Source organism: Megascapheus bottae, chromosome 4 (assembly GCF_031878675.1).
Source record: "Megascapheus bottae isolate mThoBot1 chromosome 4, mThoBot2.hap1, whole genome shotgun sequence".
In the NCBI taxonomy this organism is placed as follows: Eukaryota; Metazoa; Chordata; class Mammalia; order Rodentia; family Geomyidae; genus Megascapheus; species Megascapheus bottae.
The window spans coordinates 76,575,289-76,591,497 of record NC_143512.1 but is presented as its reverse complement, the minus strand read 5'-3'; positions in this window follow the sequence as shown (position 1 = coordinate 76,591,497).

Sequence of the window (16,209 nt, the reverse complement as noted above, 5' to 3'; positions counted from 1 at the left end):
CCATTTTAAGACTTTGTGAAAAACCAACTGCAGAAAATCTTTAATTTAAAATGGAAAAAAAAACTCAATGACTTCCTCCTACTGGAAATTTACAGAGGGAAAATTATTATCTAATAAATTATGTTCATTAAAAATGCATTAGTAATCAATCTTTATAACATCTGGTGACAGCTACATTGCTTATTAAAAAAACAACACAGTCTCTTTTCTCTGAGCATGCTTTTTATGGTCCTTCTGAAAGAAACTCATTAAACTCAACCATAGAAAAAGGCAAACTGCTTTACAATAAATTAGTATGTTATAAATAAGAGAATGCTTAGCATAATATTTTAATTGCTATTTTAATTTAAGACCTAATGCATTGTTGCCCAAATGTCAATTGCAGAAATTTTAAAACACACACACATATACACATACACACACACGCATGTACACACACGCACACAAACACACACACACACACATGCAGAGTTCTTGCTGTTGAGTGGCCAACTCTAGAAAGAAGAATGGGCACAGAACATATCTTTCCTAATCTTCTAACTGAACACAGATCAAAATGTTCACTCTGACTATCCACTGAAATTGGCATTTCCTCTTTCCTTTGGAAGTTCACTGAGCCAAGTTGGGAGATCCACGCAATGGGATAACAAAAACTACTACATTATGGATTTATTTGTCTAGTATTATAGCTTGAATATGATGTCCCACACATTTAAAGGCCTGGTCCCCAGCAGGTGGTACTGTTTCAGGAGATAGTAAAAACTTTTATGAGACAGGGCCTTTCTGGAAGAAGTGAACACTGTGGTGGCTGAGGGAGAGGGGTAGGAGTTGAAGGTTATAACATATCCATGGACCCTTCCTCTGTAGTGTCTATCTACTTCCTGGCTGCTATGAGAACTTTCGCTATACACTCCCCAAACCATGACAGTCTGCCTTACCCAGAGCAAAGAATCTAACCAACTTGGCAATGAAACCTCTAAAATTCCAAGCCAAAATAAGTCCTTCCTCTCTTAAGTTGTTTTCTTAGGGACTGGGTCCCAGCAATAAAAGTCTACTAGCACCCCTAATCTTACACAAAATGTGCTGCTCCTATATTTGGCAGCTGATGAGTTATTGTTCGCAAAATGAAAGAAGCCAAGATTCCACAATATGATCCTAGCTTAGGAGCTAGAAGTTCACTCCACACTCTCAACATTCCTACCAGTCCACTCTGCAATCCCAGTGTTCCTAAGGAATCAGGTAGGAAACATGTCTACGTTAAAAGATGCTGAGGAAGTCTCGCTGTAGCTCAAGTGGTAGAGTGCTAGCCTTGAGTTGGAGAGCTCAAGGACAGCACCCAGGCCCAGAGTTCAAGCCACACGACTGACCAAAAAAAAAGGATGCTGAGAAGCTGTCCTTTTACACCAACCAAGTAACAAGAAGATGGTGGCAGTGAGCGGGAGGGGTCTCCGGGGCTTAGGGAAGAAGGGGAGAAGTAACATTTGGGAAGCAAGGTATCAGATAAAGAATGGGTAAGAGGGCCAAGAGTGTGGCCTAGTGGTAGAGTGCTTGCCTAGCATGCACAAAGCCCTGGGTTCAATTCCTCGATATCACATACACCAAAAAAGTCAGAAGTGGTGCTGTGGCAGAGCATTAGCCTGGAGCAAAAAGTATCCAAGAGCAGTGCCCAGGCTCTGAGTTCAAGATCCAGTACTAGAAAAAAAAAAAAGAAAAAGAAGCGAGTAAAAGACATAAGCAATAATGATGAGCTAACTGTGAATAAATGATAAATGAATGATGAAAATAAGAGACTTTTCTCTGGTTTTCAATATCTTTCTCTTTCCTTCTCCCATGTTATGGTTTAATATATTCCCTTTAACATTTCTGTTGACACTTAATCCCTATTGTGACTGCATTAAGATGTAAGGGCTTTGGAAGAATAAAATGCAAGATGGCTTCATCCTCATGAGGGAATTGATGCCTTATAAGAGGACTAGAGGAGACAGACTTGTCTGTTTTTTCCTTCATCGCTGTGACAAATACCTGTGGCCAGTTAGCTCCAGCAACTTCATAAGATACATCTTTCCAGGACCCATTTTCCCCAGTGACCCATTTTCCTCAACCAGCTTCACCTTCCATAGCTATTCCCCTGTCTGTTTAAAATTTGACTCTGTTAATTACTCCAAAAAATAACCCATTGCTGAAGGCGGAACCCTCATAATAATCACTTTCCCCAAACTCTACCACCCAACACTGCTCCCTTAAGAACCAAACTGTCAGTTCATGAGCCTTTGAAGGGGTAAACTGTAATATTGCTCTTCCACTCTTATGCCAAAGGAGGATGCAGCAAGTAGGTCCTCAACAGACACATCCACCAATGCTGTGATCTTGGATTTCACAGTCTCCAGAACTGAGAGAAAATAAATTTCTATTGTTTGTAAATTACTCAATCTGGGGCATTTTGTTACAGCAGCACAAAAGTCTGAGACACAGAGCCGGAATTTGGCCTAGTGGTAGAGTGCTTGCCTAGCATATACAAAGATCCAGGTTCAATTCCTCAGTACCACATACATAGAAAAGGCTGGAAGTGGTGCTGTGGCTTAAGTGGTAGAGCTCTAGCCTTAAGAAAGCCCAGGGACAGTGCTCAAGCCCTGAGTTCAGGCCCCAGGACTGGCAAAAAACAAAACAAAACAAAACAAAAACAAAAACAGTCTGTGACATGCTGCCATGCCCTCATTGAAACTGAGAATACTTTTCTTTCTTTTCTCTTACCAGTCTCTGTGTCTGTTGGGTACATGTGGTCATAACCCCATTACTGACCTTCAAGATCACTCTCTCAGTCACTGGGTCCACTTCCTACTTCCACCACTTATAAGACCCTCAATGGGGCCCATCTTTTTGCCCTCTCCAACTGTACTGCATCATGTGTAGTAAAACACAGACACTCATGCATACTTTAGGTATTGAGGTACTGAGTCCATATAACAATGGCCCGGGGTTGCTGATGTCAAGCTCACTGTGCAATTTTGTGACTTGTAGGGAAATTATTCTTCCAGGATATGGAGTTTATAAGCATGATCCCCAAACCATAAGAGGTGACTGCCTATCAATCTCAGCATATCCACCACCTGCCCTAAACCTGCCTGTCAGCATTAACAATGCTTATGTCTGAAGTTCCTAAACCTGTCTGATCATCAGAATCATAGGAATCTTTTCTAAAAATATAAGCTCCAGGGATATCCTAGGTTAGATTCTCAAGTCAAACAGCAAAATGATGCTGGGGCCAGCCGGCAGTGAACCAGGGTTCGCAAATTGGGATTCCTGAAATAGGGGGCAGGGAAAAAATAGAAGAGAGACAAACATATGGGGTTCGGGAGGGCTACAGTCCAAATCAGGAGCCACAGCTTAAGAAGCCTGTAGCCCAAGATTGCAGCCCAGTTTATTTCCAGTTCTGACCTTAAGTACACTTCTTTAAACTAGGGAACTGCCAGGGGCTACATTCGTACAAACAGTATCAAGTCTCAAATAGGTTGAATGAGAAGCGATCAAGTCCCAAACAGGTTAAATGAGAAGCTATTGACACAGCCCAAAATCATGATAAGAGCTTACTTCCTTGTGTACTCAGTTGTGCAGGTCCAAGGTCACTGACCCCACAGTCACAGTCACTGACCCCACAGTCAGTCGCCAACATCATGAGAATTCACAGGTGGAATTCAAGGTACGTGTTTATAATTTTTACAAATGTTCTCAGTATACTAATTCTAATTTGTCATCAGTCTAGGACTCCATTTCAAATTTTGTTTTCCTGGTGGAAAACTGGTCCAAATCAATAACTGCCAGGTACAATGGCCAGCGTTAGCTGAGCTCCTCCTCCACACTGCTCTCAGCCCATACCTGCCTGGCCAGCATGGCCTTTCTCGGACTGCCAAATCCTTTAAACTTAACTCTCCCAAGCCCAGCTTTTCAATAAGCCCAAACAACCTCAGCTTCTTGTATAGCCTGTCTTTAGGTCTTATGCATAGCTCTCTTAAGGTCTCATGGATAGCTCTGTGTCTACTTGTCTCTGTTTAATTCTTAGTCCAAGATCATATGATTACTTTGTCCCAAAGGCCTCTATCCTGAGCACTGCACTGACCTATGCTTGTAATTAATGGTACAAACTCCAAGTAGCCGTTCCCCTCCAGGTCCATTATCAAAACTTTCCATTCCTTAGCAGGAACCCATGAAAAACAAATGCAATTTGTTTTAAATGTTATTGCTGAGTCCACAGAATGCAAATATATCTTTTTCAAGTTCCTCAGGAAAAGCACCATAACCCCTCAGAAGAGACACTAGGCTCCGTCCACACAGATGTGAGTACCTTATCCATGACCAGACTCCTCCATGACCTACAGCCCAACAGTGCCACTGCCACTTAAAATTTTTGATATTTTCGATATTCCCTGGGCGTTTAAAAATATCACTCAGGGGGCCCAGGAGTTTGGCCTAGTGGTAGAGTGCTTGCCTAGCATGCACAAAGACCTGGGTTCAATTCCTCAGTACCACATACATAGAAAAAGCCAGAAGAGGTGTTGTGACTTAAGTGGTAGAGCTCTCACCTTGAGAAAGCCCAAGGACAATGCTCAGGCCCTGAGTACAAGCCCCAGGACTGGCAAAAAAAAAATCTCTCTCTCTCTCTCTCTCTCTCTCTCTCTCTCTCTCTCTCTCTCTCTCTCTCTCTCTCTCTCACACACACACACACACACACACACACACACACACACACACACTGAACTAAGAGGAAGCAAATTAGATGTGCCTAGAAGAATGCCTGTGTTTGTAAGAAGAGAGCCACTTGGGTTCTAAAGAGAATGAGTGTGCAAGGGAAGTTGGGGCAAGTGTATCAGGATACTTTCAGCCTAAGATTAGAAAGTAATCAATCATAAACCACTTAAACCATGAGAGCTAAATCCAGGAGATTGTGGGAAGGGTGATTCCCCAACTGATGCCGAAGTTCCATGATGACATCCAAGTTCTTTCCATATCTTAACTCTGCTGCTTTGTAGTGCTGTTGCATCTCCCCTAAATGTGCAGAGATGTCATAGCTGCATCCAGTGAAAAACATTCATTCTTTTCCACCACAGGTGTGCAGACACAAACAGCGCCTCTTTTTACCAGGCCTGGATGGCAAGCCTACATCTCAGCTGCCAGAGACTCTGGGAATGTGAATACCATGTCACCAGAGCCATCTTGGGATTTGTACCTGAATGGACATAGAAAGCCATGGGATGGGGCAGTGGTAGAAAGGATGTTGAGTAAATATTAAATAATGGCTGAATGAGAAGATGAAAACATTTTTCACATGTGAATCTTGGGTGATTTTCTCTTAATAGTATTTGGGAAACTGTCAATGGCTGTCCCCTTCATGCCTACTTTAGAAGTGAAGGGCTAGATACTTACACATCACACTTGTTCACTACTTAAGGATGCTGAGTCCACCTTTCATCTTTCTAGATACCAGGAGATATGAGCAAGCATTGTATTCTTAAATTGATATACCAAGGATCAGGAAGGGGTATGGAGAGGGAAACGGGGACAAAACCATGAGCAGGGGTATCAATGTGCGAGAAGTAATGCACCTACTACCTGACGAATGTAACTGTAACCCCTCTGTACATTATCCCAACAATAAAATTTTAAAAATTGATATACTGGAGGGACACACACTCTACAATGGCCTGTCTTATCTCAGACACAACAAAAACACCAAGATTGAGTGGTTTAGACGTACTTTATACCATTCTGATAGCTGGAAATCTGAGATCAGAATGCCAATATGACAGTTCAGATGAGGCCCTCTTTTTGCTTTACAGATAGACCCCCCCCCTTTGCTGCACATGATGCACAAAGTAGAAAGAAAACTAGCTAGCTCTAGGGCCTTTTCTGACAAAGGCACTAGCTCCCTTTCATGAGAATTGTCATAATACATGTACACTGACCCCTCTTCCTAATTCTATTAAATGGGATTTGGGGTTTCAACAGGTGAGTTTGCTAGTCACACACATTTATTCCACAGCAAAGTCAGGATGAAAACAGAAGAAAGGATGGTTATGTCTATCTCATGATCCAAATTCAGATTAATGCTGAGGCAGTGTACCAGGCACTGAGCAATGTCTGAGGCTCACCTGGCCCGCCACAGGGGGTAGTTGAACCAAAACATACTGAATCAAGGCACCAACTAGAGAAATTAATCCCTCCTGAGCTTGTGAAGCCTGCAAATTTGTAGATGAGGAGAATGAACAAGGAACATCAGGAAATAATGGTTAGAGCAGGGCTTAGAAGTCAGACTCTGGGACTGATTCCAAATCCCAGCCATAGATCATGGTATAACCTTGAACAAGGCCATTTGGATAGCAAGGGACCATCAGGACATTGTGTGAATTATTCAGAGCATGTTCTGAGCCTGCAGCCAAGAAGAAGGAAGATTATTCACAAACACAGGGACGTGGCAAATACAGACTGCTCCCAAGGTAAAACTGGAATGCTTATTGACATTCCTGAAAATTGGACAAGACACCCCAGAATTGAGAAATGCTACAAACTTCCATGACACTATCTCTTTTCTGTATCCTCTAGCTTTGTTTTGCCCTGCTTCTGCTTAGGTGTTTCCGCTTTTATGGAGTCAGAAGCTCTCAACTCTTGAAGTACGTCACCTTTTTGAGATTATTTTCTATATCCTGCCACTTCTGTAATTTTTTCTTTCTTTTTGTCACAGTACCTGGGTTTGAATTGAGGGAGAGCTTTACAACTTTCTTAGCTTGCTTCAAGAACAGAACATGCCCAAGGGGAACAAAAAAGACAGGGTGTTTGTAGCTAACTCATTGTCCAACTTCAGGTAAACTCAAGTGCCAACTTCAGTACTTGCTTTGTTGGTGCTCTACTAGTTGAGCCATACCTCCATCTGTTTATTACCAGTTACTGTGGTGATGAAATGATGAAATCTCATAGACCTTTCCTTCTGAGCTGGCTTCAAGCTACAAGTATCATCAGACTCCTGATTCGCTATGGTTACAGGCAGAGCCATTAGTTCCTAGATGTAATATTTGCACTTCTTTCAGATTCTTCCCCTACATACCATTGCATCTAAACATTACTGAGATGCGATACCCAAGTACCACCTCATATGTATATAAAATAATATACATACTGAAACAAACTCCAAAGGTATGGAAACAAAGGACTGCTTTAATTTGTTTTTTCTTTTGCTGATGATTCTGTATTCTTTAGCATAAACAAAGTATATTCACACTCATATCTGTAGGAGAGTAGGGGAGGGCACAGAATCTAAGTAAAAAGGGTAAAAAAAATGCAGTAGTAGTAGAATACACTGGCCATTGATGAAAGTAAACTATACAACTCATGAGTAGAGGTGAGAGGGAGGGAATAGGAAAGAATGAGGAACAGATGACACTGTATGAAAAGAGATGTACCTATTGACTGATGTATGTAAATGTAACCCCTCTGCATAGCATCTGTATACTAACAATAAAGTAAGTTAACAAAAAACTATTTATCTTAATTACTGAGTTTCTTAATGCCTGACTTGGGTTACTATTCTCTGACATCTCATAGGTGCTCAATGGCAGTTGTTCCTTATAGAGTAGCTTAATAAAAATGTATTCACCAGTGAAAATGTTTATGAAGAATTGTATTGGTGTTTGTCTCTAATAGTTATGGTAAAGGAATCTGTTTACAGGTCCATTTTCCTGTGTTTCTAGGCTATCACTAACATTTTGATTTATGAATGATTGGTCTCTGATATGAAAACCGCAGAACTGATGCTACAGCCTGACCCCGAAAGACGCATGATCCACAGAAAGTCCAAAGCCTATATTCAATGGAAAAGGCTTGGCCAAGCCATCAGCTTCCACTTAGACCTTTCTCTTAGACACAAAACAAGTTCCTTACAGTCTTCTTTTTTGTTTAAATTTTGTAAAAGTGATGTACAGAGGAGTTACAGTTACATAAGTAAGGTAATGAGTACATTTCTTTACAAACAGTGTTACTCCTACCTTCATTTTCCCCCTCCCAACCTCCCAAGTCCTAAAGTTCATTTCCAACATAGTATCTAGTGAATATCTCTATATATTGGTCCATCCTTTGTCTCACCATTTCTGTGATTCCCCTGCCCCTCCCCAAATCAGATAAACTTACCTACAAAACAGAAGGTACAGAAATCAAAAACAGTGACATGAGAAATTAAGCCAAAGGGAAAAAAAAGAAAGAGAAAATAAATAACTGAAAACAATTTTTAAAAACCCTCTTGTTTCCATTTCTTGGCGTTTATTTCTACAATCATTTATATGGTCATAGCCACTGAGCCACTGTGATTCTCTGCTAAGAACATGGTCCTGCGTTCTTGCTGTGCAATGCTTAGAGAACTGTTTAATTAATCATGTGCAAGTGTATTTATTTGTCTTTTATTATCCATTAGATTAACTCGTAGATTTATAGATACATTCTTGTTATTACAAATGAGGGAAACCATGCAGTCTATTTTCTTTGGGTCTGGGTTACTTCACTTAATATAATTTTTTCCAAGTCTTTTCATTTCCTTACCAATGAACCAATGTTATTCATTCTGATGGAAGCACAGAATTCCATTGTGTATATATATCACATTTTCTTGATCCATTCCTCCACTAAGGGGATCTGGGTTGATTCCATACCTTAGCTATGGTAAATAATGCTGCAATGAAATGGTTGTGCTAGTGGCATCAGTACAGGCTGGTTTGTGGTTATCTGTATAAATGCCCAGGAGTAGGATTGCTAGGTCACAGTGAATCTCTAGGCTTGGTCTTTTGAGGAACCTCCATACTACTTTCCAGAGTGGTTGAACAAATTTACATTCCCACCAACAGTGTAGTAGTGTTCCCTTTTGGCCAAATCCCTGACAGTTTCTGTTTTTATTAGTTTTCTTGATAATGGCTATTCTGACTTGAGTGAGATTAGATCCTTATATACCATCCTGTACTAGAATCAATTCCAAATGGATCTAAGATGTCAAATGTAAGACCATATCCCCTGAAAATATTACAGGAAGGGATAAGGAAAACATTAGGGCTTCTTGGCACAAGTCAAAACTTTTTTTATAAGAAAATGGAGAATACTGTATTTGCTTTAGAAAGTTTTTACATATAGATAAACATGCAGTTAAGATAACAGTAAAAGCGCCCTATGGGGAGTGAGAGATACCTTCAAAGCGGCTAAGAAATACTTGAAATAGCTTGTGCATAAGAAGACTACCGCCTCACTCTCCACTTTTGCTAGCGATGGGGGTCCCTCTGCCTAACTCAGGCCGTCACACCACACTTTGACTGCAGCCAAAGCCAGCAATGCCGCGGAGCTGGAGGTGGGACCCCCAAAAAGGAAAGAGTCAGGTAAGCGGGGGAAGGGGGAGGGGGAGAAGGGAGGAGGAGAGAGAAAGAAAGAGAAAGGGAGAGGAGAAAAAGCAGTATCATATACAGGCAATTTCTACACATATATTACAAACTGGGAAAATGACTGATCATTAAGATATACATAATTCATATAAAATTTTGAAATAAAAATCTGTTACAGTCATAACTATTCTTTTTTTCCCACATTTATAACCAGTAACCACACAGGCAGTGACAGAGTGGAGAGAAAAAGGTGCTTACGAAGAAAGTGATTGTCTGCTGAACAAAAAAACAGAAGATTGCATCTTGTTTGACCAATACTTGGACTTAAAAACAGGGAAGAAAGAGAAAGAAAAAGCGAGAGAAAGCGAGAGAGAGAGAGAGAGAGAGAGAGAGGGCAACAAAAGGCGAGAAACATTTGCTATTTCTCTCCAGGAGTCCTTTTTTTTTCTTTCATTCTTTTTTTTTTTTTTTAAACAAATTCCGAACGGAGACAGCTGATTTTTTTTTTTTTGTCTGTTTTGCTTCGTCATCTTGTCATCGCAGCTATGGTTTTTTTTTTTTTTTTTTTTTGTATAGTCGACTCTTTAAATCATTTTAAACTAGAGAGAATATTTTCCCAGATACAAATAAACCATCATGCAGGTGGGGTGCCGGGTCCGTGGGAACCAAAAGGAGAAGCCGTGCTTGTCCTAGAAAGTATACAATGGTCACTTCTTTTCTGTTCTCTGCCCGCAATCTCATCATGTGTGACTGTTGGCATTGCGGTCCTTTCGGGGGTAGCCGTGGTGTTAGATGGTGTCAGTGAGTTGTTGATGGTTTGCGGTTACTTTATTTTTCTTGGGTTTTATATATATTTATATATATTGGCTGGGATGGGCGTGTGTGTGGACTCTGTGTGTGTGTATGTGTCTGTGTGTGTATGGTTGTGTATCCTGATTTTCGGTTTGTTCTAGGGATGGAGTAGGAATTGGAGGAAGAGGAGATGGGTCAGGAGGAGGAGGAGAAGGAGGTGGAAGGGGAGGAGGTAGTGGTGGGTGAGGAGGAGGACAGGGAAGTCAAAACTTCTTAAGTAGAGATCCAGAAACATAACAAAGAAAGGCTGGATAAATGGCATTGAATCAAACTGAAGAGTTTCTGAATGGCAAAGGACATGGACAGCAAGAACACCCATAAAATGGAAGAAAATCTTTACTAGCTATGCATCAGACAAGGGCCACATATTTAAATTTTACTTAGAGCATGAAAAATTAACTGCCCCCAAAACAAATCCTCAAAGAAATAACAACCCCATTAATAAGTGGGCTAGAGAATTAAAGAGAGACTTCTCCAAAGAAGAAATAAGAATGGCCAATAGATATATGAAGAGATGTTCACAATCTCTGGCCACAAAGAATTGCAAGTCAAAACAATCTTCTTTTTCCTCTGAGTCCACCCGCCTCACCAGGACTGAACCTTGCTCTGGCTGAGAAAATTTTCTTAGTTTCTATCAATCTTACCATCCACAGCAGGTATTTCTCCATTCCCCTCCACGTTTGTGCAGTCTCTTTCTTCCAGAGTGCTCACTCTATAACATTCCCAGACACCAGCCAGAAGACACACTGTCTCTCGTACTCCATAGGTGTGGATAAAGCAAACTCTAGCTCATCTCATCGCTTCGTACAGAAGCAGACCAAACAACCCATGAGGCCATGGTTCTTTAGCTTCTTTTCAGTAATCTCCCAAGGCCATCTCCCTGTCCTTATGGCATCTTCAATATGAAGACCTCAGATCCATGCTCAGCAAAAGAACCAAATATTCTGAAGTGGGACTCACATCCTATTCCTATGCCATTTCAACCATGCTGGTATCTCCATGGTCATCACTATAGCTAGTGGCCAAGAAAGTAGGGGAAAAAAGGCAGAGATACTGGCCATTTGTCAAGCCAAATGCTCAATGCAGTGGCACAACTGGGGAAAGAATAAGGCTATTGTGGCCCTATTAGCCACTCAGAGCAGGTTACTAGAGCAGGTAAGCCTGCACTAAACTCCCATGAAGGACAAAATAAATCAAGAAATTCTAAGTTCATACTTGGAGCCAAGAAATCGGGGTCTTCATCTGAGACATGTTCCTTAAAGAACTCAGAGTATCTGGGGGGAAATGTCTAACAAATAATATGAGGGATTTTTAACTAGACAAGTAGTTTTCCTCTAACAAATAGAATTGTCTTATGATTACTGTGGAAACAAGCATGGGAGAACCAAGCCAGTGAGGCTCAAGAAACTTCATGTTGCAACAAGTCAGTCATGTAACATGACCTTTCAAAGCAATATAGAAATAGAATCATGAGATGTATAAGGCCACTAAGGATCTATAACTTCAAACTGCAGCTCATAGGTTATCATATTGAGGTGTGCAAATTTTTTCCAGAAAATACATGTTGCTGTTAGTAATAAACAAAGCCAAATAAAAATAAATAAATGATTGAATATCATGCATCACAGATTAACATCTGTAATCCTAGCTACTCAGGAGGCTGAGATCTGAGGACCATGGTTCAAAGCCAGCCAGAGCAGCTAAGTCTGTGAGACTCTTATCTCCAATTAAGCATGAAAAAGCCAGATGTGGAGGTGTACCTCAACTGGTAGAGTGCTACCCTTTGGCAAGAAAACTCAAGGACAGCACCAAGACCCTGAGTTCAAACTCCAGGACCAGAACACACACACACAAAAGATGGAATGGGTAGTTTTAAACTTCTCTTTAGTTGTCACTAGTCAATGGTTCCATGAAAAACAAGTGAAGTACTCCGTAAGTTTACCCCCTGCCAGTGGCCTCCAGAGTGACAATGAACCAGCTATCATTCTGTGTACCTAGGCAGAACACCGGCACCTCAGTGAAAGGGTGTTGGTGGGAACCAGAGTAAGATTTGAACTCTGGGTAGGTCATTAGTGAGGGCAGGTGTTAAAGAAACAAGGTTTGTAGATACATAAGGCCACATAGGATGACGTTAAATGAAAGGACCTCCAGGATATAGAAACAAAAGCCATATAATGAGTGATTGTTGTCCTTAATGTACTTTGTTATTTCTCATCTCTGTCCCTTGGTTATCTTATATTGTTACAGCATTTTACCTTGTTATCTGATATATGTATTGTATATGTATATATGTTTATCTGGTTATTTGAAATATGATAGGGAAGGGGGGAAAACAAGATGAGGGGATGGGGGGAGGGAAATGGCGACCAAGACATGAGAAAGGGTTATCAATATTTGTGAAGTAATGCACCTTCTATCTGGTGAATATAATGTCACCCTTCTATTAATTACAATAAAAATTATATGAAAAAAAGAAACAAGGTTTTGTCTAGGAAAGGAAGTGATGCTCTACAACTGGACATACTGGTACACCTTATCTGTGTCAAGGGCAGATTGAAGTGAGTATAAAACTACAGCTGCAAGGAAACAGCAGTCACTTGACTGCTGGCATGGCTGTGGGTATTTTATGGGATGCACAGTGGCCTGGTTTTGTCTCACTTCACCATGGGCTCAGAGTGAACTCGTTGGATGTTGGCTGTTCACTAAGGTTTATATGAACAGGAGAACAAGTCCAGCGATGAGAATCAGACCAGCTCTCAACAGCACTGAAGTCCAGCTGGGAGAGTCAGGCCAGTTCCAAGATGTCAGCAACTGCTTTTCTATTCTTTATTTTGTTTTTTCCTCTTTAACAAAACATGTGTTTTAATTCTCTTAGAAACAGAAAATGAAATCATTACCTCCATAACTAAGAGTCTCACAATAAAGTTACTGATTTCATTCTTCCACATGACATTTTATTCATATAACATTCAGTACTTTAATATTACTGGGAAATATTTTTGTGAAAAATCATCTTCAAAATGTCCTCTTCTCCAAGTATTTATCCTTTTTCTTTCCCACTCCATCTCACCCACACCCAGAGATAACTGAAGTTTATTTGAAGATTCATCTTCTTTATACTCATATCCTTAGGAAATCCTGAGAGTTGCTAACTAATGAACAAAGAACCAAATGGGAAAAGGATAAAAATGGGACAAAAAGATACATGGAATTTTTCATAAATGTTGTTCATTGCACCAGTACCTATCTAGCATGAATATTGTCTAATTTTTCATCAGCTGGGGCAAACCCACAGATATATTAGCATCAAGATGGATTCTTTAATAAAGAAATAATTTGAAGGGTATGTATGACCCCTTGCAGCAAAGTGGAACTGAAATGAAAATGTCCAATAGATAACTTATTGTTTGGAAGCTGAAATAGAGAAGGAATGAGAAACTCAGCTGCTCCTAAGCATTTAGTATATAAGTTGTTTGGGGTTTTTTTTTGCCAGTCCTGGGCTTAAGCTCAGGGCCTGGGCACTGTCCTTGGATTCTTCTCAAGGGTAGAGCTCTACCACTTGAGCCTCAGCACCACTTCTGGCTTTTTCTATGTATGTGGTACCAAGGAATCGAACCCGGGTCTTCATGCATGCTAGGTAAGCACTCTACCACTAGGCCAAACTCCAGGCCCCAGTATATAAGTTTTTATAGGGAGTGAATATCAATTAAGTCATTCCCTATACATAAACAAATATACATTATTTACTGTATCTATATATGTATGTATATGCTCATGTGTGTATATATGCGTGTATGTGTATCTGCATAAATCTGTAGGACATATATTCTTATATTTGTGTATTTGTGTATAAAATGTGTGATTTCCTTACTCAAAGATTAGCTGGACATATGCAAGTTCCTAGTATAGGCATTTCCCAACCCTAGCAAGAGCATGTTTTTATCTCAAAATAAGGAATGAGACTGGTACAGAGCAAAGAATACTGGCTGAAGAAGGGAAACCTCCACATTCCAGCCCAAGAAATGACTAGGAGAAATCACTGCCTCTGAAGGAAGAACTGGAAAAGAAGCTCACCTGACTTCTAACTTCATTACTGTGCTATAGTACAAACCAGACCTAAAGACAAACAGAGCAGCGTAGAAGACCCAGAAATAAACTACCTACCTATAATCATCTGACATTTGAAAATGAGCCAAAATATATATGTTGGAAAAAGACAAGCTACAACAAATAGTGCTGAGAAAACTGGACATCCTTATGCAGAAGACTGAAACCAGATTCTGGCCACCTTGTATTAATATTAACTAACCAATTAATATAATCAAAATGGATAAATACGTCAAAGTAAGATCTGAAACATTGAAACTACTACAGGCAAGAGTAAGAGAAATGTTATTGTCTGACAGGAACTTTCTGAGTAGAATTCCAGCGAATAGCAGAGAGAACTGACAGGTGGAATTACATCCAACTAAAGCTAAAAAGACAGCTTACTTAGGTGTGGCAAAGCTGAATACCTAGAGTATACTAGAAGCTCAAGAAATTAAACCCACAAAAAAGCAGTAACCCTATTAATAAATGGACTGAAGGACTACACAGACTTCATAAAAGTAAAATTGGCCAATATCTTCATAAAGAATGCTCACCATCTCTTGCCACAAAGAAAATGCAAATTAAAACAACACTGAAATTCTATGTCACCTCAGTAAGGATGACGATCAACCAGAATACAAGCAACAACAAATGTTGGAGATGCTGGGAAAAATGAACCCTATTACACCGGTGGTAGGAATGTAAACTAGTGTAACCACTATGGAAGTCAGTTTGGATAAGCCTCAAAAATAAAACATAGAACTACCCTGTGATCCAACAATACCACCCTTGGACATCTATCCAAAAGATTACAAGTCACAATACAGTAAAGACATTTGTACAATGACATTCACTGCTGCACTACTCACCAAAGTTATGGACACAGCCCAGATGTCTTTCAGTGGATGAATGGATCAAAAAGATGCCTCATATCTCTATGTACAAATATATATATGTATAATATATGCATATACATTACATATGTATAATTTATACAGGTATATAAAGAGGGGGGAACTTTATTCATTCATCAGGAAGAATAATAGTATATCATTTTCAGGGAAATAAATGGATGTGGAAAAATATGTTAAGTAAGTCAGGCTCAGAGAGACAAAGGACACATGTTTTCTCTCACTTGTGAAGTTATAAAGATCTAAATTATAAGCATGAGAACATATACAAGATCATATGCATATACACATCAACAAATTGACTGAAGTACATACAAAGGAAAATTACAGTGGTGTAACTCCATTGAATAACTAACTTAGAGTTTAACAAATGAATACCAGGAAGCTGAAACATGTTTTGTCAGGGGTGTGGTCTAACAAGTTGCAAGAGGAATGAGAGCATGCAGTCATAATAATGAACACACGTAAAAATGAAGCCAAGTAACTAGAGAGGACAGGATTGAGAGAGATGGGGACGAATGATGAAAAGGGTGAGGCTGATCAAGACACATCGTACTCACAACTAATATGTTGAATTGAAACCCTTTTGGACAGTTACTTAAAGATACTTGTTAAGTCATTTCTAGCTCAATTGAGTAATGATTAGGTAACCCACACCTCCTCATCAGAAATAGGCACCTCTTACATAGTTGGGTGATATCTGACATGAGATTTATATGTTGAGCTCCACGAGAAGCATTATAATGTGTCACCGAACAATAGGGACATGTTCTGGGACCTGCACAAATAGGAATGGCAACAGAACAGCATGGTATATACTTACTTATGCCTTGATGGAATGGGTCAATCACTCGACATGACCTTTTGATGCCACAAGGCTGTAATCATGAGCTAAATGTGGCAGCCACAAGCACAGACACTGTTTTATGGTAAACCTATCTTCTGTCATGATTTGT